We start from the raw sequence: 26,589 nt of genomic DNA on the forward strand, positions 1-26,589 counted from the left end.
AAGGAATCACTCGCGAGTTTCAAGGCCCTGCCAGCAGTGCAGACAGCACACGATAACTGTGCGTAGGAAGTTGAAAAGAATAGTACTCGATGCTCGAGTAGCTCCTCATAAGCCACACACATTTCTGTACTGAATGCAATGCAGTGCTTGAACTAATGTCAAGACTGGCGCCACTGGACAGTGGATGACTGGAAACGACTGATCTGGAGCAATTACAAACAAAACGAGGCAATCCGGGGCAGTAGTTTTCGTTGGACGAATGCCTGGAGGACGCTACTTGCCGTCGCGTTTGTAGTGCCAACAGCGAAGCTGGTCGTGTTAGCTATGGTGGGTGTTTTTTTTTGCGTTTAGGTTGTGGACTCGTTATTATAATCTAGAAAAAGCTAAATGCAGAAGTGTATAAATACGTCTTACAGGATGCGGTACCGTGTACATTAGAAGCACAGCGTCTCAATTCACTCACACCCAAATCTCTAGACGTCAGACTCTCAGATCGTTACCAAACGCTGCATGCCGATAGAGTATCCACAAAAACACTGAGTTCGTACTGTGTCCTGTCGTCCTGTAGAACACGCGTCAACGGTAATTCAACACATCATCACAGCTACGGAGGATAAGAAAAGCGTATCTGTGAGTAACTCTGCCGTATGTCTCCCGCGAGTGAGAAGTTAGAGTGTTTTGTCGATGTACCAAAGGTCCCGCCTTCAAACACCGCTGATAACAATTTGTTTAAACTGTTTACGCGAGAAACTGTTTTTTGGGAAAACATTTTGGTTCAAATGGCTCTGAGCACTATGGGACTTAACTTCTGAGGTCATCAGTCCCCTAGAACTTAGAACTACTTAAACCTAACTAACCTAAGGACATCACACACATCCATGCCCGAGGCAGGATTCGAACCTGCGAGCGTAGCAGTCGCGCGGTTGCAGACTGAAGCGCCTAGAACCGCCTGGCCACAACGGCCAGCTGGAATACATTTTCCTGACATGTAAAACTACTTTTCGGGGTTTGTAGCAATGTTCTTTCGGCAGTCTGCTTTCGCTTCGTTAATTGAACTTTAAGTAATCATTACTGATCTTATTATTATTTTGTTTATTATTAATTACTTTCATTACTAACACTTCCACACTTGTGATGCAATGTTCCTTTTTTTCTTTTCTGATCTAATAGTCTGTGAAACTACAAATGTACTCTATAAGTTCACTACTTTCAAAGAAACGAAGCGAAAGAAGATTGCTATGAGAACATTGCCGTGAACTCCCAATAGCTCTTTACATGTCATATAAACACGTTGTCCTACATAACACTTTCGCGCGCAGTATAGTAAAGATTAAAACTATGTGCCGAACCAAGACTCGAACTCGGGATCTTTGCATTTCGTGGGCAAGTGCCCTACCAGCTACCATCGACAGATATAAAGGTAATATCCGGAGCACCACTGGGAAGTGTGATAGGACCGTTGCTGTTTAGCCTACAATATACATAAATGATCTAGTACAAAGCGTCGGATGCTCGTTAAGGTTATTCGCAGATGATGCAGTTGTCTATACCAAAGTAGCAACGCCAGAAGGGAGTAAGAATTTGCACAACGACCTGCAGAGAACTGATTAATGGTGCAGGCTCTGGTAGCCGATCCTGAACGTAAATAAACGTAACATATTCCGCATACATAGGAAAAGAAATCCACTACGGTACAACTACACTATTGATGACAAACAGCTGGCCGGCCGGGATGGCCGAGCGGTTCCAGGCGCTACAGTCCGGAACCGCGAGAGCGTTACGGTCGCAGGTTCGAATCCTCCCTCGGGCATGGATGTGTGTGATGTCCTTAGGCTAGTTAGGTTTAAGTAGTTCTAAGTTCTAGGGGACTGATGACCTCAGAACTTAAGTCCCATAGTGCTCAGAGCCATTTGAACCATTTTAAACAAACAGCTGGAGATATCATCTGCCGTAAAATATCTAGGCGTAACTATCCAGAGCGAGTTTAAGTGGTATGACCATATAAAACAGATAGTGCGAAAAGAAGACACCAGACACAGATTCATTGGAAGAATCTTGAGGAAATGTAGCTCATCCACGAAAGAAGTGGCTTATAAGGCGCTTGTCCGCCTGATTCTTGAGTATTGTTCGTCTATCTGCGGTCCCTATCAGGTAGTGCTGATATAGAACACAGAAAAGATCCAACGAAGAGCGGCGCGTTTCGTCACGGGATCGTTTAGCTGACGAGAGAGCATTACGGAGATGCTAAACAAATTCCATTGGTAGACTTTACAAGGGAGGTTTTCTGCATCACGGAGAGATTTACTATTGACATTTCGGGACAGCATTTTTCAGGGAGGCTTTCCACGCACTATTCGCAAGTGGAGCAGGGTTGGAGGGATCGGATAGTGGTACCCAAAGTACCCTCCGCCACACACTATTAGGTGGCTTGCGGAATATGCAGGAGGGCTGCTGTGAATATTGGAAGGTAGGTGACGAGGAACTGGCGAAATTGAGGCTGCGAGGACGGGTCGTGAGTCGTACTTGGGTAGCTCAGATTGCAGAGCACTTGCCCGCGAAAGGCAAAGCTCCCGAGTTCGAGTCTCGGTCTGGCACACAGTTTTAGTCTACCAGGAAGTTTCGATAAAGATATTTTCCGCCATTGACGTTTGAACCAGTATCCTTAATACGAGAATCTAACGCTCTACCAACTTCCGAAAGGAAGCGACATGTATTTTGGTTGCTCACAGTTATACTTTTGATGTGGTTCGTAGTTTTGGTGTTACATTTAATTAACATTTGCGCCTATTCTGCTGGACGGCAGCATACAGCACGAACTAAATAGGAGTTTGGTTGCTACTCTATCGCCATAGAACGTTTGGTACCGATGTGAGTGTCTAACATCTGGAGGTTTGGGTGTCAGTAGTAAAGCAATGGTTTGTGAGCAATAACATTCTTTTTAAGTGGTCTGGCCTAACAATCCAGTGGAACACCCTTTGGAGGAGTTACAACGCCGACATCACTCCAGATCTCAGTGTTCACTACCTTCTCTGGTTTTACCTCTTGAGGAAGACTGGACTGACATTTCTCAATAGACATTCAAACATGTCACTGAAAGTGTCTCTAGAAAAGTTGAAGCGATCGTAAAGGCTTTTATGTGCAATTATAGTTGTCCAGATAGTTTTGATCAGATAGTGTGTGTGTGTGTGTGTGTGTGTGTGTGTGTGTGTGTGTGTGTGTGTGTGTGTGTGTGTGTGCATGTGTGTGTGTGCGTGAGAGAAAGAGATAGTGTGTTTCTCCAATTCGATTCGGTAGTATTCGGAACCGATAGCCTTACTGGCAAAATCCGCAGGTCTGCAATCACATATTATCAAGCGGTGTACCCAATCCATCAGGGTGTGGGGACGTTACAACTGAAGTAAAAAATTATGACTAAAGAAAATGAAGCGGAGGTCACGAGACAAGAACTCATTCGAATAGATGAGGCAGATTGATGAAAGAGGTACTTTGCTGGAGTCCAAGAGATAAGAAAATACGGTGGCCATGACGTAATGAAAGGTGGATAAGAGGGATCATAAAATAAGCAAGAGTAACTCTGATGCGTACTACTGGAGCCAATATCGCATGGAAGACTCAATGCATGATAGTTATGCACAGTTGGATGTCAGATGACAGCTGCTGCTGAAGATGTTAAAACGATGATGGTGACAACGATCCAATACGAGAGTTGTTCAATAAGTAATGAAACACATTTTTTCTCAGCTAATTTCGGTTGAAAAAATTCAGAACTTTTTGTGGGTTATCGTGGAATATGCGCGCTAAAGTTATATGATGATCTGACACATGACGGCGCTATAGACAGTCTGTAGCGGAGGTGCGTTCCAACCAGTGCGCTGTCATTATGTTTGTTTTGGGAGAAAACCAGTGCATCGCAGATAGTCACGGGTGCTTGCAGAATGTCTACGGACATCTGCTAGTGAACCAAGGCAGTCGAAATGCCAAGTAGTGAGCGTTAATGAATGCCACGCTACAGGCTAAAGTTCCAAAATACCCTCAGGAGACGCTTTGAATTTGCTGTAAGATTTGGACGGTGATCTTACTATCTGAAGGTAGCCAGATGTCTCGTGATGCGCATGAATGGTTGCCATGCCATAGGCAGCTATTCAAAAATACACTCTTGAGATTTTGCAAAAACAGACATAATGTCTGATGGGATAACAGCAATCAGTGAATTTATAATGTTACTTATAACCCGTCTTGATAGCAAATTTTTTATTCGTATGGCCGGTTACGGTTCATTCAGAACCATCTTCACATTTGATATTTCAGTTACAGGAGTAACCCGTCCAAATCCAGCAACTTTCGCATGCTGTGTCACAATCAAGACGGATTATAAGTAACACTCTTGAGACACCTGTAATTCGGGAATTGCTGTAAGGATTTCAACGACTATAGGACGATTTTAAGGTAGCAAAATTTTCATATACATACATTCGAGTTGTCACGACGCAAATGTTCTGCATAGGCCCACTTATAAAAAGGCACTTACCAAACCTTTAAGAGTTTCGATCAAATAAAGTGAATCATAATTAACTGGTGCACATTTAAAGACCACAGTGACGGACGTTCCGTTCTGCTCGCATTGACCCAGCTCAGTTCAACTCAGGTTCGGTTGGCGCAACGGCAGTAAACTCCAACCTCGTGCGAAACCTTTATCGGTAGAGTCGGCCGCCGCGCCCCGCGTGAACAAAACTCGAGTTAGCGGTAATCAAACTCGGGTTGATTTGAAATCTCCTCAACCCGAGTTAACCCGTTTGGTACCCCGAGTTGACGCGTCACCTCGCTGAGGGAGCTCTGACGTCACAGTGGCACATTAAGGACATCCTAAGACCTCCAGTGTTACTTCTCCTTCGGCAGTAGCGTAGCCATTTTTCAGCATGACAATGGTCGTCCACAGATGACACGTTTCTCTATGAACTGTCTGTGTAGTACTAAGGCACTTCCGCAGGCAGCCAGATCTGTACATCTGCCCCCGATAGAATGTGTGCGGGACCAACTCAGGCATCAATGCTGTCGCTGTGATAGTGTCCAGGATGTCAGCAGTTACAACACTTGTGGACCAATTTGTCTCGGGGGAGGACAAGACTGCTGTATGACACCCTACTCATCTGAAAAGTGTATGCATCCAGGCCATTTGGGGTGCATACTGATGTGGGGTCATACCATCAAGCTCTTTGTAAATTTGAACGATTTTACAGTCACAGAACATCATCAAATATCCTCTCAGTGTATGAAGCTGCTGGCCGCTGTGTCCACCGCGCTGCTGCTACATTCACAGGTTCGAATCCTGCCTCGGGCATGGATGTGTGTGATGTCCTTAGGTTAGTTAGGTTTAAACAGTTCTAAGTCTAGGGGACTGATGACCTCAGATGTTAAGTCCCATAGTGATTAGAGCCATCTGAACTTATGAAGCTTTATTTCGTTTCTTTCTTCTCTTATACAGGGTGGTCCATTGATAGTGACCGGGCCAAATATCTCACGAAATAAGCATCATACGAAAAAACTACAAAGAGCGAAACTCGTCTAGCTTGAAGCGGAAAACCAGATGGAGCTATGGTTGGCCGGCTACATGGCGCTGCCATAGGTCAAATGCATATCAATTGCAGTTTTAAAAAATAGGAACCCCCATTTTTTATTACATATTCGTGTAGTACGTAAAGAAATATAAATGTTTTAGTTGGACAACTTTTTTCGCTTTGTGATAGGTGGCGCTGTAATAGTCACAAACGTATAAGTACGTGGTATCTCGTAACATTCCGCCAGTGTGGACGGTATTTGCTTCGTGATACATTACTCGTGTTAAAATGGACCGTTTACCAGTTGCGGAAAAGGTCGATATCGTGTTGATGTATGGCTATTGTGATCAAAATGCCCAACGGGCGTGTGCTATGTATGCTGCTCGGTATCCTGGACGACGTCATCCAAGTGTCCGGACCGTTCGCCGGATAATTACGTTATTTAAGAAAACAGGACGTGTTCAGCCACATGTGAAACGTCAACCACAACATGCAACAAATGATGATGCCCAAGTAGGTGTTTTAGCTGCTGCTGTGGCTAATCCGCACATCAGTAGCAGACAAATTGCGCGAGAACCGGGGATCTCAAAAACGTCGGTGTTGAGAATGGTACATCAACAACGATTGCACCCGTACCATATTTCTATGCACCAGGAAATGCATGGCGACCACTCTGAATGTCGTGTACAGTTCTGCCACTGGGCTCAAGAAAAATTACGGGACGGTGACAGATTTTTTGCACGCGTTCTATTTAGCGACGAAGCGTCATTCACCACCAGCGGTAACGTAAACAGGCATAATATGCAATTTTGCGCAACGGAAAATCCACGATGGCTGCGACAAGTGGAACATCAGCGACCTTGGTGGGTTAATGTAAGGTGCGGCATTATGGGAGGAAGGATAATTGGTCCCCATTTTATCTATGGCAATTTAAATGGTGCAATGTATGCTGATTTCCTACGTAATGTTCTACCGATGTTACTACAAGATGTTTCACTGCATGACAGAATGCCGATGTACTTCAAACATGATGTATGTCCGGCACATAGCTCGCGTGCGGTTGAAGCAGTATTGAATAGTATGTTTCATGACAGATGGATTGGTCCGCACGTTCACTGGATCTGAGACCTCTGATTTCTTTCTCTGGGGAAAGTATTTGCTATCGTCATCCACCGACAACGCCTGACAACATGCGTCAGCACATTGTCAATGCATGTGTGAACATTACGGAAGGCGAACTACTCACTGTTGAGAGGAATGTCGTTACACGTATTGCCAAATGCATTGAGGTTGACGGACATCATTTTGAGCATTTATTGCGTTAATGTGGTATTTACAGGTAATCACGCTGTAACGGCATGCGTTCTCAGAAATGATAAGTTCACAAAGGTACATGTATCACAGTGGAACAACCGAAATGAAATGTTCAAACGCATCTACGTTCTGTATTTTAATTTAAAAACCTACCTGTTACCAACTGTCCGTCTAAAATTGTGAGCCCTATGTTTGTGACTATTACAGCGCCACCTATCACAAAGCGAAAAAAGTGGTCCAAATAGGTAATAAAATATGGGAGTTCCTATTTTTAAAAACGCAGTTGATATCCGTTTGACCTATGGCAGTGCCGTCTAGCGGGCCAACCATAGTGTCATCTGGTTTCCCCCTTCAAGCTAGACAAGTTTCGTTCTTTGTAGTTTTTTCGTTTGTCCCTTATTTCGTGAGATATTTGGCTCGGTCACAATCAATGAACCACCCTGTATATGCTTCACTTTTTTGGTGGGTTCAAATTACAGTGTATGGAGATAGTCACCTGAGGTATTACTTTGTGCAAACAATTTAGAGTCATGAGTGCCCAACAATTATTTGTGTACATACCACCCCAGGCAAGGGGGTAATCCACTGTAGGCTGTGAGACTCTATACCAGAGATATACGTCTTTAAACATTGCCAAAACCACAGCGGGGGTCTGCCTCCAGTGGCCCAGCTGTGGCAGGACGTTAGAGGGCTATCAGAAGCAGTTAGTCGAGCGTTCCTTTGTTGTGGCTGCCACGCAATCTCTGCATTGTCCTGTCGGCCACCGGCGCTGGAACCTTGCTGGCTGCGCTTCTAAGCGTTTCCTTCTTCTCCCACGATACCCCCTGCAATCTCGTAACTGCCGTGGAATTGTCGTTTTCCGCGAACAGAGTCGTTATCCTGTCATACCACTGAAGGAGCGTTATGTCTGCGGAACGACTCTACCGCCTCGAAGGTCTCACGAGCTGCTCGTAATTCCTACCGTACACGAGGTGCGGGTGTTTGCTGTTTGTATCACGCAAAATGGCTCTAAGCACTATGCGACTTAGGTCATCAGTCCCCTAGAACTTAGAACTGTTTAAACCTAACCAACCTAAGGACATCTCACACATCCATGCCCGAGGACCGTAACGGTCCAGACTGAAGCGCCTGGAACCGCTGGGCCATCCCGGCCAGCTGTATCTCGTAAAACGTATCGACGCACACTTCGTTGTTGACCAGATACTCTGACAATGAAATGACTCATTCTTAATGCTTATTTCGTTCACGAATATGTCGATCAACGCGTTCCACTTCTACACCATTTGAAGCATGATGAGAATCAACTAGGCGTTTACAGTGTTGTGAATCGGTATAAGTCCAGAGGTTTCTGCCGCTATGCCTTTTTTTTCTTTTTTTTTTTTTAAGCCACCGCCTACCAGCTGACGGTGCTGTTTAAGGCAGCCATTGTTGCCTCCTGAGGCACTGCATTATTCTTTGCTGAGTGTAGACGATCAAACAAGTTCTATAAAATTTCGCGTGTTTCTGCATCTACATGCATACTCTGCAAATCACATTTAAGTGCCTGGCAGAGGGTTCATAGAACCACCTTCACAATTCTCTATTATTCCAATCTCGTATAGCGCGCGGAAAGAACGAGCTCTGGTGTTCCGTATTTTATCTTGGTGATCGTTCCTCCCTATGTAGGTCGGTGTCAACAAAGTATTTTCGCCTTCAGAGGAGAAAGTTGGTGATTGGAATTTCGAGAGAAGACTCCGTCACAACGAAAAATGCCTTTCTTTTAATGATGTCCAGCCAAAATCCTGTATCATTTCTGTCACACTCTCTCCCATATTTCGCGATAATACAAAACGTGCTGCCTTTCTTTGAACTTTTTCGATACACTCCGTCAGTCCCATCCGGCAAGGATCCCACACCGCGCAGCAGTATTCTAAAAGAGGACGGACAAGCGTAGTGTAGGCAGTCTCCTCAGTAGATCTGTTACATTTTCTAAGTGTCCTGCCAATAAAACGCAGTCTTTGGTTAGCCTTCCCTACAACATTTTCTATGTGTTCCTTCCAATTTAAGTTGTTCGTAATTGTAATACCTAGGCATTTGGCCGAATTTACAGCTTTTAGATTAGACTGATTTATCGTGTAACGGAAGTTTAACGAGTTCCTTTTAGCACTCATGTGGATGACCTCACACTCTTCGTTATTTAGGGTCAACTGCCATTTTTCGCACCATAGTTTGTCAAACTATTTGGCAGTGCGGCGCCTGCTTGACTTCTTTGTCAAACTCAGGCTACACCTGACACGTTTGTCAATCACAGACAGCGTTTGACGGTCGATTAGGCAAAATGTTTCACCGTTTATGCCTGTGTTTGTCAAACAATAGCCAATTGGTTGCCGGACTACTATCTGCAACCGTCACTGCAGCGGATGTCCGTTCCCTTGTCTTGAGTGCCCAGTGCGCCAGATGCCATGCAGTGGGCTCGGGTTCGATACCTGGCCGGGTCGGAGATTTTCTTCGCTCCGGGTCTGGGTACTGTGTTTTCGTCATCAGCATTTCATCATCATCATCGACACTCAAGCCGCCCAATGTGGCGTCAACTGAAAAGACATTCAATTCGGAGGCCTAACTTCCCCAGGTGGGACTCACCGCCATCAATGCCACACCATCATCTCATTTCACTGGAGCAGATTAAGCTACTACCAAAATACTTCGAGACACGATATGCACATCGTGATAGCTGCTTCAAGAGTGTGGCTAAATTTGAAGAGGCTGGTAGGCTAAAAATGGTTCAAATGGCTCTGAGCACTATGTAACTTAACATCTGAGGTCATCAGTCCCCTAGAACTTAGAACTACTTGAACCTAACTAACCTAAGGACATCACACACATCCATGCCCGAGGCAGGATTCGAACCGGCGGTCGTAGCGGTCGCGCGGTTCCAGACTGAAGCGCCTAGAACGGCTCGGCCACATCGGCCGGGGAAGAGGCTGCTAGGTCTGCACGCTTATTTGACATTGCAGTGGACAGCAAAAAGCGAATTTACCAAAGAAGTTTGATGCCTGCACTACGGGAGGTAGGTGTGGTCTGGTCTCCCCTCACGGCTCCTCTCCCCGCGGCCGGCGATGTGGGTGACTGGTTTGTTTTGTCCGCTTGTAACACTTATATCGATTAGAAGTCGGTTTATGTTATGTAACTTTGTGTCTGTAATTAGGGAGTGTTTATTATTTGTTAGTTAAGGTCACTGATCTGTGACAGGAAATTTAAAGTTTTTGTAATAAATAAACAAATATATATATGCACTTGTACTGTAAAATGTAAAAGACGTAGAAAAGTCCTTCCTCAACGGAAGTGGCACGGCGCGATGTAAAAGGCTGTTTTGGCGGTCAGACTGGGCGGCTCCTCGGTGTGAATGGTAGGCAGTCAATGGCTGGCCGTTGCACGGTACACATCGACGGTGCCAAGGGAGGCAATTGGAAGCCGCTTTGCAAGGAATTTTGCCTCGGACGTGGATTTGGCAACAAAGAATGGCTCTAACACGTTAAAAATCCGTCGCACAGCAGAAATTTTATAGAGCATTCAAACATCAAGAGCCGCTGAGTACAGTTAGCCGCCACGGGGCTTACCACCACAACTTCGACATTGTTCCACCAACTTCAAACAAACAGATATGTATCAGAGCATGGACCAGTTAATTTTAATAATAATCCAAATGCTATAAATCTGCGTTTGGAACCATATCTCCTATCCTGATCCTGAACCTATTCAGGGTCCTCTCCCAAGTGTTTATAAAACCGAGTATCTTGCTTCAAATGAATTATTTATATTCGTCAAATGTGCAAGGACTAGCGAAAGTTGAAGTTAGAATTTTGCTGAAGTACACTCAGTTTATTGCAAAGTACCGTTTTGCAAAAATTTTGTGCCAGACTGTGTAAATGTTACTGTCCAAAATACCGGCTTCACATGTGATGAAAAAGGCGTATAAGGTAACTTATTTGAAACGTAATTTAGCCTCTTTTAAAGTTAATTGTGTTGAACAATTTGCCTTAAGAAGTAAAAACATAAGCTATTCCAAGTGAAACTAAGAATTAACTTTAGTTGAATTAATTTTTGCTACTGAAATAATCGTAGAGTTTGACTAGTGATACAGTATCAGTTTATGGGTCCCCACCATATTCTTCTCATATTAGTAAGATAATTGAAATATAATTGCTACTAAGGGAAACAAATATAATTAGAGGGATATACACAGTGTATTTATGATATTAATTATCTTTATTTGTAGTATTTGTATGTCAGTTAAGTCAGAAGCCCCTCCTGGCCAATTTTAGTTCCGCACTTCTTGCAGGAACATTTCAGTATTGATCCAAGCAACAATCTTGAGTGTAGATCTTTCTAGTCTGAGTTTGGTACAATTTTGCTTTCTATGACTACTAGTATATGCATTATTGGTGACTGCTGCTACATGCAGCTCAGAGTGCCCTGTGTCAGTTTATATCCTATGTGCTATTCAGAGGGAACTCATAATGAAAGTCACTTAAATTTTCTTAAAATTATGTTTGCAAATCAATGTGCCTAATTGGGCTGTCGACTGTTCATTTTTAGATTCGTATATGAATTTTACTACTTTCAGTAATCCCCCAAAGCTAAAACCTGTTTAGTTTTTTTTCTATTAGTTGCAATATTCTACGGATTCTACGGATCGGAGCGTGGAATGTCAGATCCCTTAATCGGGCAGGTAGGTTAGAAAATTTAAAAAGGGAAATGGATAGGTTAAAGTTAGATATATTGGGCATTAGTGAAGTTCGGCGGCAGGAGGAACAAGACTTTTGGTCAGGTGAATACAGGGTTATAAATACAAAATCAAATAGGGGTAATGCACGAGTAGGTTTAATAATGAACGAAAAAATAGGAGTGTGGGTAAGCTACTACAAACAGCATAGTGAACGCACTATTGTGGCCAAGATGGACACAAAGCCCATGCCTACTACAGTAGTACGAGTTTATATGCCAACTAGCTCTGCAGATGATGAAGAAATTGATGAAATATATGATGAGATAAAAGAAATTATTCAGGTAGTGAAGGGAGACGAAAATTTAATAGACATGGGTGACTGGAGTTCACCACTAGGAAAAGGGAGAGAAGGAAACATAGTGGGTGAATATGGATTGGGGCTACGAAATGAAAGAGGAAGCCGTCTGGTAGAATTTTGCACAGAGCATAACTTAATCATAGCTAACACTTGGTTCAAGAATCATAAAAGAAGGTTGTATACATGGAAGAATTCCGGAGATACTAAAAGGTATCAGATAGATTATATAATGGTAAGACAGAGATGTAGGAATCAGGTTTTAAATTGTAGGACATTTCCATGGGCAGATGTGTACTCTGACCACAATCTATTGGTTATGACCTGTAGATTAAAACTGAAGAAACTGCGAAAAGGTGGGAATTTAAGGAGACAGTTTAATAAGTCACAGCTGCAAAATAGTAACCCGAATTCTTTACGGACGAATGGAGAAACTGGTAGATGCGGACCTCGGGGAGGATCAGTTTGGATTCCGTAGAAATGTTGGAACACGTGAGGCAATACTGACCTTACGATTTATCTTAGAAGAAAGATTAAGAAAAGGCAAACCTACGTTTCTAGCATTTGTATACTTGGAGAAAGCTTTTGACAATGTTGACTGGAATACTCTCTTTCAAATTCTGAAAGTGGCAGGGGTAAAATACAGAGAGCGAAAGGCTATTTACAATTTGTACAGAAACCAGATGGCAGTCATATGAGTCGAGGGGCATGAAAGGGAAGCAGTGGTTGGGAAAGGTGTGAGACAGGGTTGTAGCCTCTCCCCGATGTTATTCAATCTGTATATTGAGCAAGCAGTAAAAGAAACAAAAGAAAAATTCGGAGTAGGTATTAAAATTTATGGAGAAGAAGTAAAAACTTTGAGGTTCGCCGATGACATTGTAATTCTGTCAGAGACAGCAAAGGACCTGGAAGAGCGGTTGAACGGAATGGACAGTGTCTTGAAAGGAGGATATAAGATGAACATCAACAAAAGCAAAACGAGGATAATGGAATGTAGTCAAATTAAATCGGGTGATGCTGAGGGAATTGGATTAGGAAATGAGACACTTAAAGTAGTAAAGGAGTTTTGCTATTTAGGAAGTAAAATAACTGATGATGGTCGAAGTAGAGAGGATATAAAATGTAGACTGGCAATGGCAAGGAAAGCGTTTCTGAAGAAGAGAAATTTGTTAACATCGATTATAGATTTATGTATCAGGAAGTCGTTTCTGAAAGTATTTGTATGGAGTGTAGCCATGTATGGAAGTGAAACATGGATGATAAATAGTTTGGACAAGAAGAGAATAGAAGCTTTCGAAATGTGGTGCTACAGAAGAATGCTGAAGATAAGGTGGATGGATCATGTAACTAATGAGGACGTACTGAATAGGATTGGGGAGAAGAGAAGTTTGTGGCACAACTTGACTAGAAGAAGGGATCGGTTGGTAGGACATGTCCTGAGGCATCAAGGGATCACAAATTTAGCATTGGAGGGCAGCGTGGAGGGTAAAAATCGTAGAGGGAGACCAAGAGATGAATACGCTAAGCAGATTCAGAAGGATGTTGGTTGCAGTAGGTACTGGGAGATGAAGAAGCTTGCACAGGACAGAGTAGCATGGAGAGCTGCATCAAACCAGTCCCAGGACTGAAGACAACAACAACAACAACAACAACAACAACAACAACAACAATTGCAATATAATCAAAATTACAGTCCGATACCCTTATTCCTTAGACAATCACGCGTTCAAAATTCCAAAAATCCTTTCAGAGGATAAAATTAGCTTATGTCACGGTAGGGTAGTGTTAAACGTGGCGTTTCCCGTGACAGGACTTGAGGTTAGGTTGTTTGGGAAGAGTGACGTATAACGGGCTTGTGACGTATAACGGGCTTGTGACGTATAACGGGCTTGTGACGTATAACGAAGCTAGTGTTATACGCTCCCAGCAATCCCAACCGGCATTCGATCAACTTACAGTTAACACAACGTCAATATTCTGTACAATGTTTGGTAGTTAAGTTGCTTCTAAATGAAAACCATTCGTCTGGATTCTATTTTTAATTGCCATTCTTACTTCCTATTTCTATGAATATCTTGTAACGATACGATTAGGTACGTTCCTCTTTCCTCTTATCTCCCTCGCCGCCCCCCTCCACCCACAACGTGTCCATGCCACGTACTGTCACATCAGCGGCTACACTGTCTCCATCATACCCTCCCTCCCATCCTCCCCGCTCCCCACACTTAATCATCGTAAACTGGCCCACTACAGGTTACGTTAATTTCTGAATTTATAATTTTTTGGACATCAGGGTTGATTCCAAATGTGGAAGCAGATGTTCCCAAGGACTGAGTTTATTTCAATCAGTAAAGGGTACAGCTGTCAGTCGCAAATAATGTTTATTTCAAATCCAGATTTCGGTTACCGTGTGGCCATCTTCAGTGCCAAAAGACGTATAAAGATCCACTGCCGCATTGGACTGTGATTTGAGACCAGAGTCAGCGAGGCAGACTGACGTTCTCAGACGAATCTGAGTTCAGTGTGTGGAGCGGCGGGTGGAATAATTGTTAATGTTCCTATTATTTATTTAATGGTGTTGTTTGCCGTTCTGAACACTGGCTCTCTAACTGCAATAGGCTGCTTCCCTACAAGTGCAACAAATAATTCTAAGGACCAGCTGCTGTGAAGAGAGCAATTAATACGTTTCTGTGCCCGAAGCAAGATGGAACCTGATTATTATGGTGAATATGTACACATACAGAATAATGGAAAAGAAAACTGAGGAGGATCTGTTGGAGGACAATCAATGACTTAGGGGAAAGTGAAGGCATCAGCGAGACGGTTCTGACGTTGCTCTTGATAAAGGGACTTTCATAAGATATGCAAACCTTTAAAAAGTCTGTGGCAACGTAAAATTGTGCTAGATATTTGAAATCTAAGAAAACAATTATAATTTAAAAGGAAAGACGGGGTAATATACAATATGAGCAAGAACCAAAAGGGAATACTTAGAATAATGGAATACTTAGAATAAGTGCATAAAACAGAGATTCAGTCTTTCTCCTTTATGGTTCAACCGTACAGCCAAGAATCAATGACGAAAATATAGAAAATGTTCGGGTATGGGGTAGTGTTCGCAGAATGTGGACCGAGAATAAACTATAGAAAGACGAAAGTGATGAACAGTTACAGAAATGAAATAAGTATAAAATTTGTCACATTTTGGGCACGCATTGTAGACGGAAGCCAAATATCGCTTGACAGACGAAGCAAAAAAGATATAAGAAGTTAAGTAACACAGACAAACAGCGAATTCCTCGTGAAAAGCCGTGTCAGACATAGATCTTAATTTTGTGAAGACATTTCTGAGAACAGCGTTGTATTGCAGTGGGAAAATCGGAAATCAAGTGTTCGAGATAAGGATGAAACTTAAGTGAAGCGGTAGAAATGAAATTCTTCACATATTCAGCGCGTAAAAAAGGGACAGGGTGGAGTAATGTGTGTTAAGCGAAGAGTTTATATGGTACTACAAAGAATTAAAGAGGGCAGAAATTATAGGGAAAGAAAGCGATTGTCTTTCAAAAACACTCATCCGAATTCACAATACTGACCTGTAAATTAATTAAAGTTTTTATTTTCAAAAGAATAATCTGATTTTACAAGGGCATATCCTTTACGCACCAGGTTATAAACGGTTGAAGCGATATCATCAATTCACTGTATCTATAATAACTGACATATTGTCAAAAAACTGAACACTCACACAGAAAAACTAAAAAGTTTTATACTGTCGCAACCGCATTTCAGGTATATGCTACGAGAGCGCAACAGTGAGAACTTCGGCAAACTCAATCTGCCGCAACGGTGCGAACGACACTTCAGAACGAAGTTCAACAAAGATCCTCCCACGGCCAACACCATTCGACGATGGTATGCACAGTTTTAAGTTTCAAGACGCCCTTGCAAACGGACATCAACTAATCTCCCTGCAACGAGTGAAGAAGCACATTTGTTTTGTAAATATAAACGCCTTCTCTTGCTGCACTGTGTTTTATTTTCCCAGGCGTGTTTCGCCTTTTTTCACTTTTAAGGCATCATCAGAGGGAACTATAATGATACAGTTATGAGACACTTTTGTCTCGTATTATTCGTAGATTATAAAACAGTTCATCGCTCGCTTTTTATGTAAATAAGTCATTACATACGGTTCTTCCTGTTTTTAGTTGGCATCGGTGTTTCCTCTCACCTGGTCACATGGAGGTCGCACTAATGTTCTATTTACGAAAAATAAGCATGTTTTTTTGTGTTTCGAACATTTTTCTTCCCACTTTTCATTTTGTTTGCACTTGTTTTGATGCATGCTCAATCTTCTGTCACTAGTATAGACGTAACACGAACATAGACATAACTACTTTGATTTCACCGTGTATCTCATCCTGTTTGGTTTGTTTACGTACACATTCTGTAGCCAACCGAACGAAGTATATGCCGAAAACTAACGTCTATTCATTTCTGTTATATTTGTATCTGTGATAGAGAGAGAGTATGTATCCATGGATTTTTTATTTTCTTTTTTTGCGTTTTGGTTTAAATGTTTTGTGGAGAGGTTCATGGGCAAGTGAGCGGAAAGAGCGTTGAGAGGTATTATTATTATTATTATTATTATTATTATTATTATTATTATTATCATAACAGTCCTCTGTTGTAGTGTTACTCTTATTTTATCTGTATGTGTAAACAATGAGTTGTTTGGTATAGGTACTTGATCATTCAACAGGCTTTGGTTTTCTGTATGTGATAATTTTCTTTCAGGATTAGGAGGTGTTTTTTTATTGTTGATTCTAATTATTTTCTTGTCTTCTTCTCTAGTGGTTGGTGTGTGATTGTGTTCTCTTAGGTGTTCTGGAAATGTGGAGTGGTGTGCCCCACACTTCCAGGCTCTCGTGTGTTCTTTGTATCTGACATCAAATGTTCTGCCTGTTTGCCCTACGTATCTGCCATCACAAGTGTTACACTGTAATTGATACATACCTGCTGTCTGGTATACAGGGTGAGTCACTAACTATTTGGTTTTTTGTTGCTAGATGGGGTCACGTCAGATACATGAAGGTCAACTTTGTTTTGTTTTTTTTTTTTTAATGGGATGCTATAGTTTGGTACTTATTTTTTAATAGCAGCCATCGAGACGGATCAAGTGATGTGCAACAGTAAGGTCTTTGAAGGTCAGCGAAGGTCAAAAAGGTGGCAAAAACGTCCATTTACAGAAGGTGTTCATAGTGATCGATATGCTTCTAATATACGGAGAATGCCAACGAAATTCAGTAAGAGCTAGAGACCTATACGCTGGAAGATATCCTCAACGTACTCACCCTACATGTCGTACATTTAAATATGTGTATGATAAATTGAGAACAACTGGATGTTTAACGCATCGGAAACATATCTGGCAAAGGAAAGTAGCTAACGAGGAAACGGAAATTGGTACTCTTGCCACTGTGGTTCGAGATCCTTGTGTTAGTTCACGTCAAATCGCAAGAGAATCTGGCATGAGCCAGAGTAGTATTGTTTGTGATCTGCATCGCCATAACTTCATCCTTAACACATCACTCTCCACCAAGAATTAACTGGTACGGATTGTGCGCGCCGCTTTGAATTCTGCCGATGGGCTCAACTTCAGATTCAGAGGGATGACACATTTATTAATTTTATTTTATTTACTGACGAGGCTACATTCACTAACCATGGAAATGTTAATTTGCATAACAAGCATTATTGGGCAACTGAAGATCGACGTTGGCTGTGGCAAGTTGCACACCAAAAACCGTGGTCGGTGAATGTACGGTGTGGGATTCTGGAGGACAGAATTATAGACCTCTATTCATCGAAGGAAATCTTAATGGTAGGAAATACACAACTTTACTGCAAGCAACATTAAGTCTGCTATTGGAAGAAATACCTTTAGGAACAAGGAATAGAATGTGGTGTCAACACGACGGGTGTCCGGCACATTTTTCGCTGATGGCTAGAAATGAGTTGCAGAGACAATTCTCAAATCGTTGGATTGGACACGGGGGAGATGTGTCGTGGCTGACTCGTTCGCCAGACTTCACGCCTCTGAAGTTTCTTCTTGTGGGGATTCGTAAAAGACATTGTTTATAAAGACGTTCCAGATACATATGAAGATATGCGAGAGAGAATTGCCAGAGCATGTGCTTCGATAAGTGCCGAAGTGATAAGGAATTACACTCAATCCATGATAAGAAGATTTCAGCACTCCATTGATACCAATGGTCGTCACTATGAACACCTTCTGTAAATGGACGTTCTTGCCACCTTTGTGATCTTCATTGACCTTCAAAGACCTTACTGTTACACATCACTGGATTCGTCTCGATAGCCACTATCAGAAACTAAGTACCGAACTATAGTATCCCATTTAAAAAATAAAGTTGACCTTCATATAACAAAAAACCAACGTCATATTATGGCCTTCGTTGTCCCATGCAACTTTTGCCTCACACTATTCAGCTCCTCTCATACTTTCGGAGTTATTCTTGGTGGCAATAGCTAGTGACACCCTGTATATATACTTTTTTTTGGTCAGTTTCGAAGAGTATTTTTAGATAGAATAGTGTGTTGTGTATACTATGTTCATTCCCTGTCTTTTGAAAATTTGGTGATTTTATGTGTGAGTTTATGCTTGTATGTCATTGTGTAATTCCTTGTGCTCTCTCTTATGTCTTCCTGATTAAATGTTCAAATGTGCGTGAAATCTTGTGGGACGTAACTGCTACGGTCATCAGTCCCTAAGCCTACACACTACTTAGCCTAAATTATCCTAAGGACAAACACACACACCCATGCCCGGAGGAGGACTCGAACCCCCGCCGCGACCATTTCCTGATTATTTTGTGTAGTTGTTCTGGTATTGAGTGATTGTGATTGTGTTTGGTTTTGTTGTGATGTTGTAAATGGTTGTGTGCTTTCTGCTTTTATTTTACTTTTAATTTTGTTGTTTAGCTTTGTGACTGTGTTACAATTGTCCCCTTTGTTTTTGCTGTCTGCATTACTATGTCCAGTTCCTATCGAGTGGGATCGTGTTGAATCTATGGAACATGTGTCAAAGTGCTGCTTGCTGTTGTGAATGTGGGTGGTTTGAGGATTGGGGGATGTAATGTCAGTTGCTGTGTGTTTACGGTAAGTTTCAAAGTATGCTTATTGTTTTCCTTTTTGATTGTTATATCCCGAAAATTAATTTGGGTATTCTGTTCTCTTTCCATTGTGAATTTTATATTTTTATGTATGTTGCTGAAGCCAGTAAGTAATTTTTCAATTGTTGTTTGTGATTCATCTATTAAGCAGAGGACATCATCCATGTACCTGAACTAGTATAGTATGTTGTATTCTTTTGCTACTTTTTTGTGAAAATGATCTGTTCAACGTAGTTTATAAAAATATATGCTAAGGCTTTTGACATTGGGAACCCCACTGGTAATCCGTCTTCTTGGAAATAAAATTCATTATTGAATTGGAAGTAATTTTGTTCATGATGAGCTTTATTAATGTATTTGTATCTGTTCATAGGGGAGTTGGCTATGTGCTTTTAGGTTCTTATCTGTGATTTCTATTGTTTCTGCTACTGTTATGTTGGCACACATCGTTTTCATTTTTTCAAAACAAATATTTCTGTGCTTGCTGCGGAGGATGGCCACGCAAAGAAACTCGTTGAGTGAAGGAACGGCAGACTGCATGCGAGCGAGTTGCGCACGTAGCACACAGAAGTCAAAGAACAGCGCAAGCAGAGTGCTGAACCCACCGCAACCGATTGGCAGGAAGATCTTAAGGAAACTACTGAAACTGAAGCCTTTCCGCTTGCAATTGCTACAAGCCCTGACACCCGATGAAAAAGTTAGACTCTCTGAATTTTCAGCAGAGCTGCAACGTGTTGTGGAAGAGGACAGGTTTTGTGAAAAATTCAGCTTCAGTTATGAAGGAACACTTTTTGTGAATGACGCAGTGAACAGGTACAGTGTGCGAATTTGGGGGACAGAGACTCCCCACACTATCGTGCAGAACATTCGAAATGCACCAAAAGCTAATGTGTTCTGTGCAGTCTCACGGTTTAAAGTTGTCTGTCCCTATTTCTTCGGCGAAACGACCGTTACAGGACCCGTGTATCTCGACAAGTTGGAAAATTAGTTTATGCCACTAATGGAGATCAACAGTGTGGACTTCATCTGCCAATGGGATGATGCTCCAACCCTCTTCTATCATGATCTACCTGAATTCTTAAACAGGAAATTGAGAAAACGACTGATCAGTCGTGGTGGGGTTGATGACCTGCAATTCATGTCATGGACTCCACGCTCTCCCGACATAATCCCATGGGAATTTTTTGTTTGGGGTTATGAGAAACATTCAGTGTTTACACCTCCTGCACCAACAAACCTACCACAGCTCTGAGCTCGCAGCACTGCTTTTGAAAAGACTGATAGGGACATGCTGCGCCCAACATGGGAAGAACTTGACTGCGACATGCTATCTACAGAATTAGGGGGTGTCACAAATCGAGCACTTCTAATATTTGAGTTAGTCTATGCTTGTGGAAATCCCTGTGGCAATATGTCAAATAATATACCTTTACTTGTTTCTTCATTTTCTACCCTCACTCTAGTAATTGAGGTGACAAAAGTTGTCGAGAACCAGCAAATCTATGAAATGGCTTCAGTCATTTGTAACAACCCTGTACATGAAAAAAAGGTAGGTGCAGACAGGTGTGAATGTTACCGGACTACCAGTTTCGTAATTCATTGTTGTAAAATACTGACCCGTATTATTTGCAGAAGAATGGAAAACCTAGTAGAGACCTACTTTGGGGAAGATCGGAAGATCAGTTTGGAAATGAGAGAAGTCTAGGAACACGCGATGTAATACTGACCCTACGGCTTATCTTAGAAATTAAAGAAGGGCAAACCTATGTTTATAACATTTGTAGATTTAGAAAAAGTTTTTGTCAATGTTGACTGGACTACGCTCTTTGGAATTCTGAAGGTAGCAGGGGAAAAAAGCAGGACGACAATGGTTATCCACCAATTGTAAAGAAACCAAACAACAGTTATAAGAGGTAAACAACATGAAACAGGAGCAGTGATTCAGAAGGGAGTGAGACTGGGTTGTAGTTTGAAGCCCAATGTTATTCAGTTTGTACACTGAGCAACAGTAAAAGAAACCAAAAAGAAATTTCATGACAGAATTAAAGTTCCAGGAAAAGAAATAAAAACTTTGAGGTTTGCCGATGAAATTCCGTCAGAGACTGCAAAGGATTCGAAGAGAAGTTGAATAAAGTGTCTTGGTAAGAGATTATAAGATGAACATCAACAAAAATGAGGGTAATAGAATACAGTTAGATTAAACCAAGTAACGCTAAGGAAATTAGATTAGGAAATGAGACAAAGACAATAGTAGATGAGATTTTTATTTGGGCAGCAAAATATATGACCAAGGCCAAGGTAAGGACGATACGATATGCAGATAGGCAGAAGCAATAAAACTTTTTTTCTGAGAAAGAGTAACCTGTTGAAACAGAATATAAATTTTAATGTTAGGAAATCTATACTTTAGGTATTTGTATGGAGTACAGCTCTGTGTACGAGGGTAATCCCAAAAATAAGGTCTCCTATTTTTTTATAAGTACATAGACCTGTTTATTTTTAAAATGGTTTACATTAGTTTACAGTTTGAACATTTAGCTATTTTTCGACATAATCACCATTCCTGTCGATGCATTTTTGTAGACACTGTAGCAGTTTTTGTGCGCCCATGCCATACCAGCTCACCGCCATGATGTTCAGAAAGTTATGAACCTCTTTTTTCACCTCGTCGTCGGAGCTGATTCGCTTTCCGGCCAAATGTTCTTTTAACCTAGGGAACAGGTGATAGTCACTGGCCGCGAAATCAGGACTATAGGGTGGGAGGGTGATTATGTTCCACTGAAACTGTTGCAGGAGAGCAACGGTTTGCCGAGCGATGTGTAGGCGAGCGTCATCATAGAGAATGTGTGCGCCACTGCTGAACATCATGGCGGCGAGCTGGTATGGCATGGGCGCACAAAAACTGCTACAGTGTCTACAAAACTGCATCGACAGGAATGGTGATTATGTCGAAAAATAGCTAAATGTTCAAACTGTAAACTAATGTAAACCATTTTAAAAATAAACAGGTCTATGTACTTATAAAAAATATAAAACCTTACTTTTGGGATTACCCTCATAGAAGTGAAACGTAGACGATAAGCATTTCAGACAAAAAAAGAACAGAAGCTTTTGAAATGTTGTGCTACTGAAGAGTGTTGAAAATTAGATAGATAACCCGAATAATACATGGCGATGTGATAGATCGAATGGGAAAAAAAGAAATTTATGACACAACTTCAGTAAAAGAAAAGGTCATCATAATGTATCAAGGAACCGCCATTTTGGTAATGGAAGTAAGAGTGGGGAGAAGGTGAAAATTTCAGAGGGAGACCGAACACTCGCCACAACGGGACCATGGAATGGTTTCAGATGAATGTGTTACGGCTCAAAGTCAAGCGCTTTCACACCAGTCGGAAACGAGAGAGCAAAGAAGGCTGTGAAGAAGACGTCAGCCAATTGCACACTGACCAACCCTTCTCCAGGACGACAACGCGACAGCACCGGCCTCGATGCGAAGAGAACATAAGACCTAGTTCAAGAATAGCTTCAAGACTATAGTCACTTCGCTTGTACGATGTAGCGACAGCACCGGCCTCGATGCGAAGAGAACATAAGACCTAGTTCAAGAATAGCTTCAAGACTATAGTCACTTCGCTTGTACGATGTAGCATTGTCTATACTCAAGAAACTTGCTCATTGTTTATGTCGCCCTTTGCTTGTAACACGTCTATGTGCTTCTCAAATTTAAGTATTGTCAGTTACTTTTTGTAATAAAACTCACTAACACGATTTGCCTGAATTGTTGCCTAGCGATCCGATAAAGCAGGTTTCCTAGACACCCCATTTCGACGACTGGGCAGGATTCAACAGAAAGTAATCACCACACTCGTTAAGACATTTATCCAACTGGAAGAAGAGACGATCAATTCGAGTTTCGTACAAGGCGGTCGGCCGCTGACTGATCCACAAATGCATGCACTGTTGCATTTCTTCATCCAAATGAAACCGACATCCACCATCCACGCATATCTTTCTTCAGGTAGCCAAAGATGTGAAAATCACATAGTGAAACATCCGGGCTGTATGGAGGATGTTGCAGACTGGCAGTTGGCAGTGTGTGTGTTTGGGGTGGGGGAGGGGGGCATTATCGTGCAACAGGATGATACCAAATACGTCCTCCTAAGGCAACCTACAGATGCTCGATATATATATATATATATATATATATATATATATATATATATATATATATATATATATATATATATACTCCTGGAAATGGAAAAAAGAACACATTGACACCGGTGTGTCAGACCCACCATACTTGCTCCGGACACTGCGAGAGGGCTGTACAAGCAATGATCACACGCACGGCACAGCGGACACACCAGGAACCGCGGTGTTGGCCGTCGAATGGCGCTAGCTGCGCAGCATTTGTGCACCGCCGCCGTCAGTGTCAGCCAGTTTGCCGTGGCATACGGAGCTCCATCGCAGTCTTTAACACTGGTAGCATGCCGCGACAGCGTGGACGTGAACCGTATGTGCAGTTGACGGACTTTGAGCGAGGGCGTATAGTGGGCATGCGGGAGGCCGGGTGGACGTACCGCCGAATTGCTCAACACGTGGGGCGTGAGGTCTCCACAGTACATCGATGTTGTCGCCAGTGGTCGGCGGAAGGTGCACGTGCCCGTCGACCTGGGACCGGACCGCAGCGACGCACGGATGCACGCCAAGACCGTAGGATCCTACGCAGTGCCGTAGGGGACCGCAACGCCACTTCCCAGCAAATTAGGGACACTGTTGCTCCTGGGGTATCGGCGAGGACCATTCGCAACCGTCTCCATGGAGCTGGGCTACGGTCCCGCACACCGCTAGGCCGTCTTCCGCACATGCCCCAACATCGTGCAGCCCGCCTCCAGTGGTGTCGCGACAGGTGTGAATGGAGGGACGAATGGAGACGTGTCGTCTTCAGCGATGAGAGTCGCTTCTGCCTTGGTGCCAATGATGGTCGTATGCGTGTTTGGCGCCGTGCAGGTGAGCGCCACAATCAGGACTGCATACGACCGAGGCACACAGGGCCAACACCCGGCATCATGGTGTGGGGAGCAATCTCCTACACTGGCCGTCACCTCTGGTGATCGTCGAGGGGACACTGAATAGTGCACTGTACATCCAAACCGTCATCGAACCCATCGTTCTACCATTCCTAGACTGGCAAGGGAACTTGCTGTTCCAACAGGACAATGCACGTCCGCATGTATCCCGTACCACCCAACGTGCTCTAGAAGGTGTAAGTCAACTACCTTGGCCAGCAAGATCTCCGGATCTGTCCCCCTTGAGCATGTTTGGGACTGGATGAAGCGTCGTCTCACGCGGTCTGCACGTCCAGCACGAACGCTGGTCCAACTGAGGCGCCAGGTGGAAATGGCATGGCAAGCCGTTCCACAGGACTACATCCAGCATCTCTACGACCGTCTCCATGGGAGAATAGCAGCCTGCATTGCTGCGAAAGGTGGATATACACTGTACTAGTGCCGACATTGTGCATGCTCTGTCGCCTGTGTCTATGTGCCTGTGGTTCTGTCAGTGTGATCATGTGATGTATCTGACCCCAGGAATGTGTCAATAAAGTGTCCCCTTCCTGGGACAATGAATTCACGGTGTCCTTATTTCAATTTCCAGGAATATATATATATATATATATATATATATATATATATATATATATATATATATATATATATTGTGTGTAAATATTTGTAATTTAAATGCTTTCTTTTAATAAGTAAGGATATTGCTTCACTGTATGTGTACATTTAGCTAGAAAACTGTTGACGTTTCATTGTCTTTATCTGTGTTTCACTGTGGAACTTATAAGCTCTGGGAAAAAGCCAAGGGAATTGTTATTTGCATCGACTACCAAAGATAATAGCAGTGCTTGTGCGTTGTAAAATCTTTGGGTAGGGGTTGTTGTGCAGAGCGCGCGGAGAGAGCGGGAGACGGGTTCCAGCGCTTGTAGTGTGCGGAAGTGTGGTGTTAATGCTCTCGCAGTAGTGTACCATTCCGGCGGCATCGTGTACGCGCGCGCCGGCCACGTGACTAGTAGCAGGAGGAAAGACAGTGGACGGGCGGAGGAGGCTGTATTAATTACGATTGCCCGCTCCTGTAATTAGCCGTGGCCCCACAAGATGCTACCGTCTTCAACAACAGCCGCAGTTCCAGCAACACAGATTCGTCGTCGGCTCCGAGTTTCATTGCACGCACAGCACTGAATTAAGACTGTTCATTGGTAGAAAGTATTAACGGCCGACTCAACAGCACAACTGAATGTGATTTGATTAATGAACTTTATTTACTAATAATCAGTTAAATTCAGAGCGATTGTGTCCTCATTGCCCCCAGACATTGTTACCAAGCGGGGTTCTTGTTCCCTTTTTTCCTTATATGCTAACCGAAGTTTAAGAATCTGTGACTGGAAAAAATCCAAATCTAAAGAAAATGCACAAATTAAGAGTGCGGAAGTTTTATTTATTTTACATATAGCTTGGAGCACATGGCTGTTTGGTTTGGTAGGTATTCTAGTATTTAATTCTGTTCAAGTCACTAAAAAAGGCTCAGTTGTTCAGACAATAATTTGAAATCTGATTTGAAAATTAAGTAACTGCAAAGTAAAAAGTGCTTGCCTTTCTCTAAATTGCTTTGATGACGTTATGTTGAGGTCTCTGAAAGTCATTGTTCACATACCTATACTAACATAGAGTTTAAGTGCATATTTTCAAATCATTACTCGATTACCTTTTTCAAAATTTAATGACAAACGTAATGTAAAAGTGCATTTTCAGTTTTCTTTATGATTACATACTCACTTAAATATTAGTGTCAAAAAACGTGACAACCTTCAGTTGCCACGTCAGTGTTTAATAATAAATGTTTTTCTTTCCCATCATCTTGTACAGGATTTTGGATGTAACTCGCCCCAGTGGGCTGGCGACCGTAATTATTTCCCTTTCGTTCATTAGTGTAACTTTTGGAATCATGATCAGTGGTACCCCATTTCTGTCCGGTGTTGTTGGTGAGTGAATGCACAAAATAACTTTCATTTTTCCGAATTGTAGCCCTGTTCGGTTTAATTACATTTTTTGTTTTTAGTAGAATTTTCTATCAAAAAATCGGTTGAACACTTTCCCCCTACTTACCGGTATTACTTCTTCGGTTCAAATAGCTCTGAGAACTATGGGACTTAACATCAATGGTCACCAGTCCCCTAGAACTTAGAACTACTTAAACCTAACTAACCTAAGGACATCACACACATCCATGCTCGAGGCAGGATTCGAACCTGCGATCGTAGCGCTCACGCGGTTCCAGACTGAAGCGCCTAGAACCGCACGGCCACACCGACCGGCTTACTTCTTCGGGTAAGATACCCTTATCCACTTAGCAAAATTTCATTAGGTATACAGGCGATTCACGGTCATATTTATA

The sequence above is a fragment of the Schistocerca gregaria genome, chromosome 1, assembly GCF_023897955.1.
Source record: "Schistocerca gregaria isolate iqSchGreg1 chromosome 1, iqSchGreg1.2, whole genome shotgun sequence".
NCBI lineage: Eukaryota > Metazoa > Arthropoda > Insecta > Orthoptera > Acrididae > Schistocerca > Schistocerca gregaria.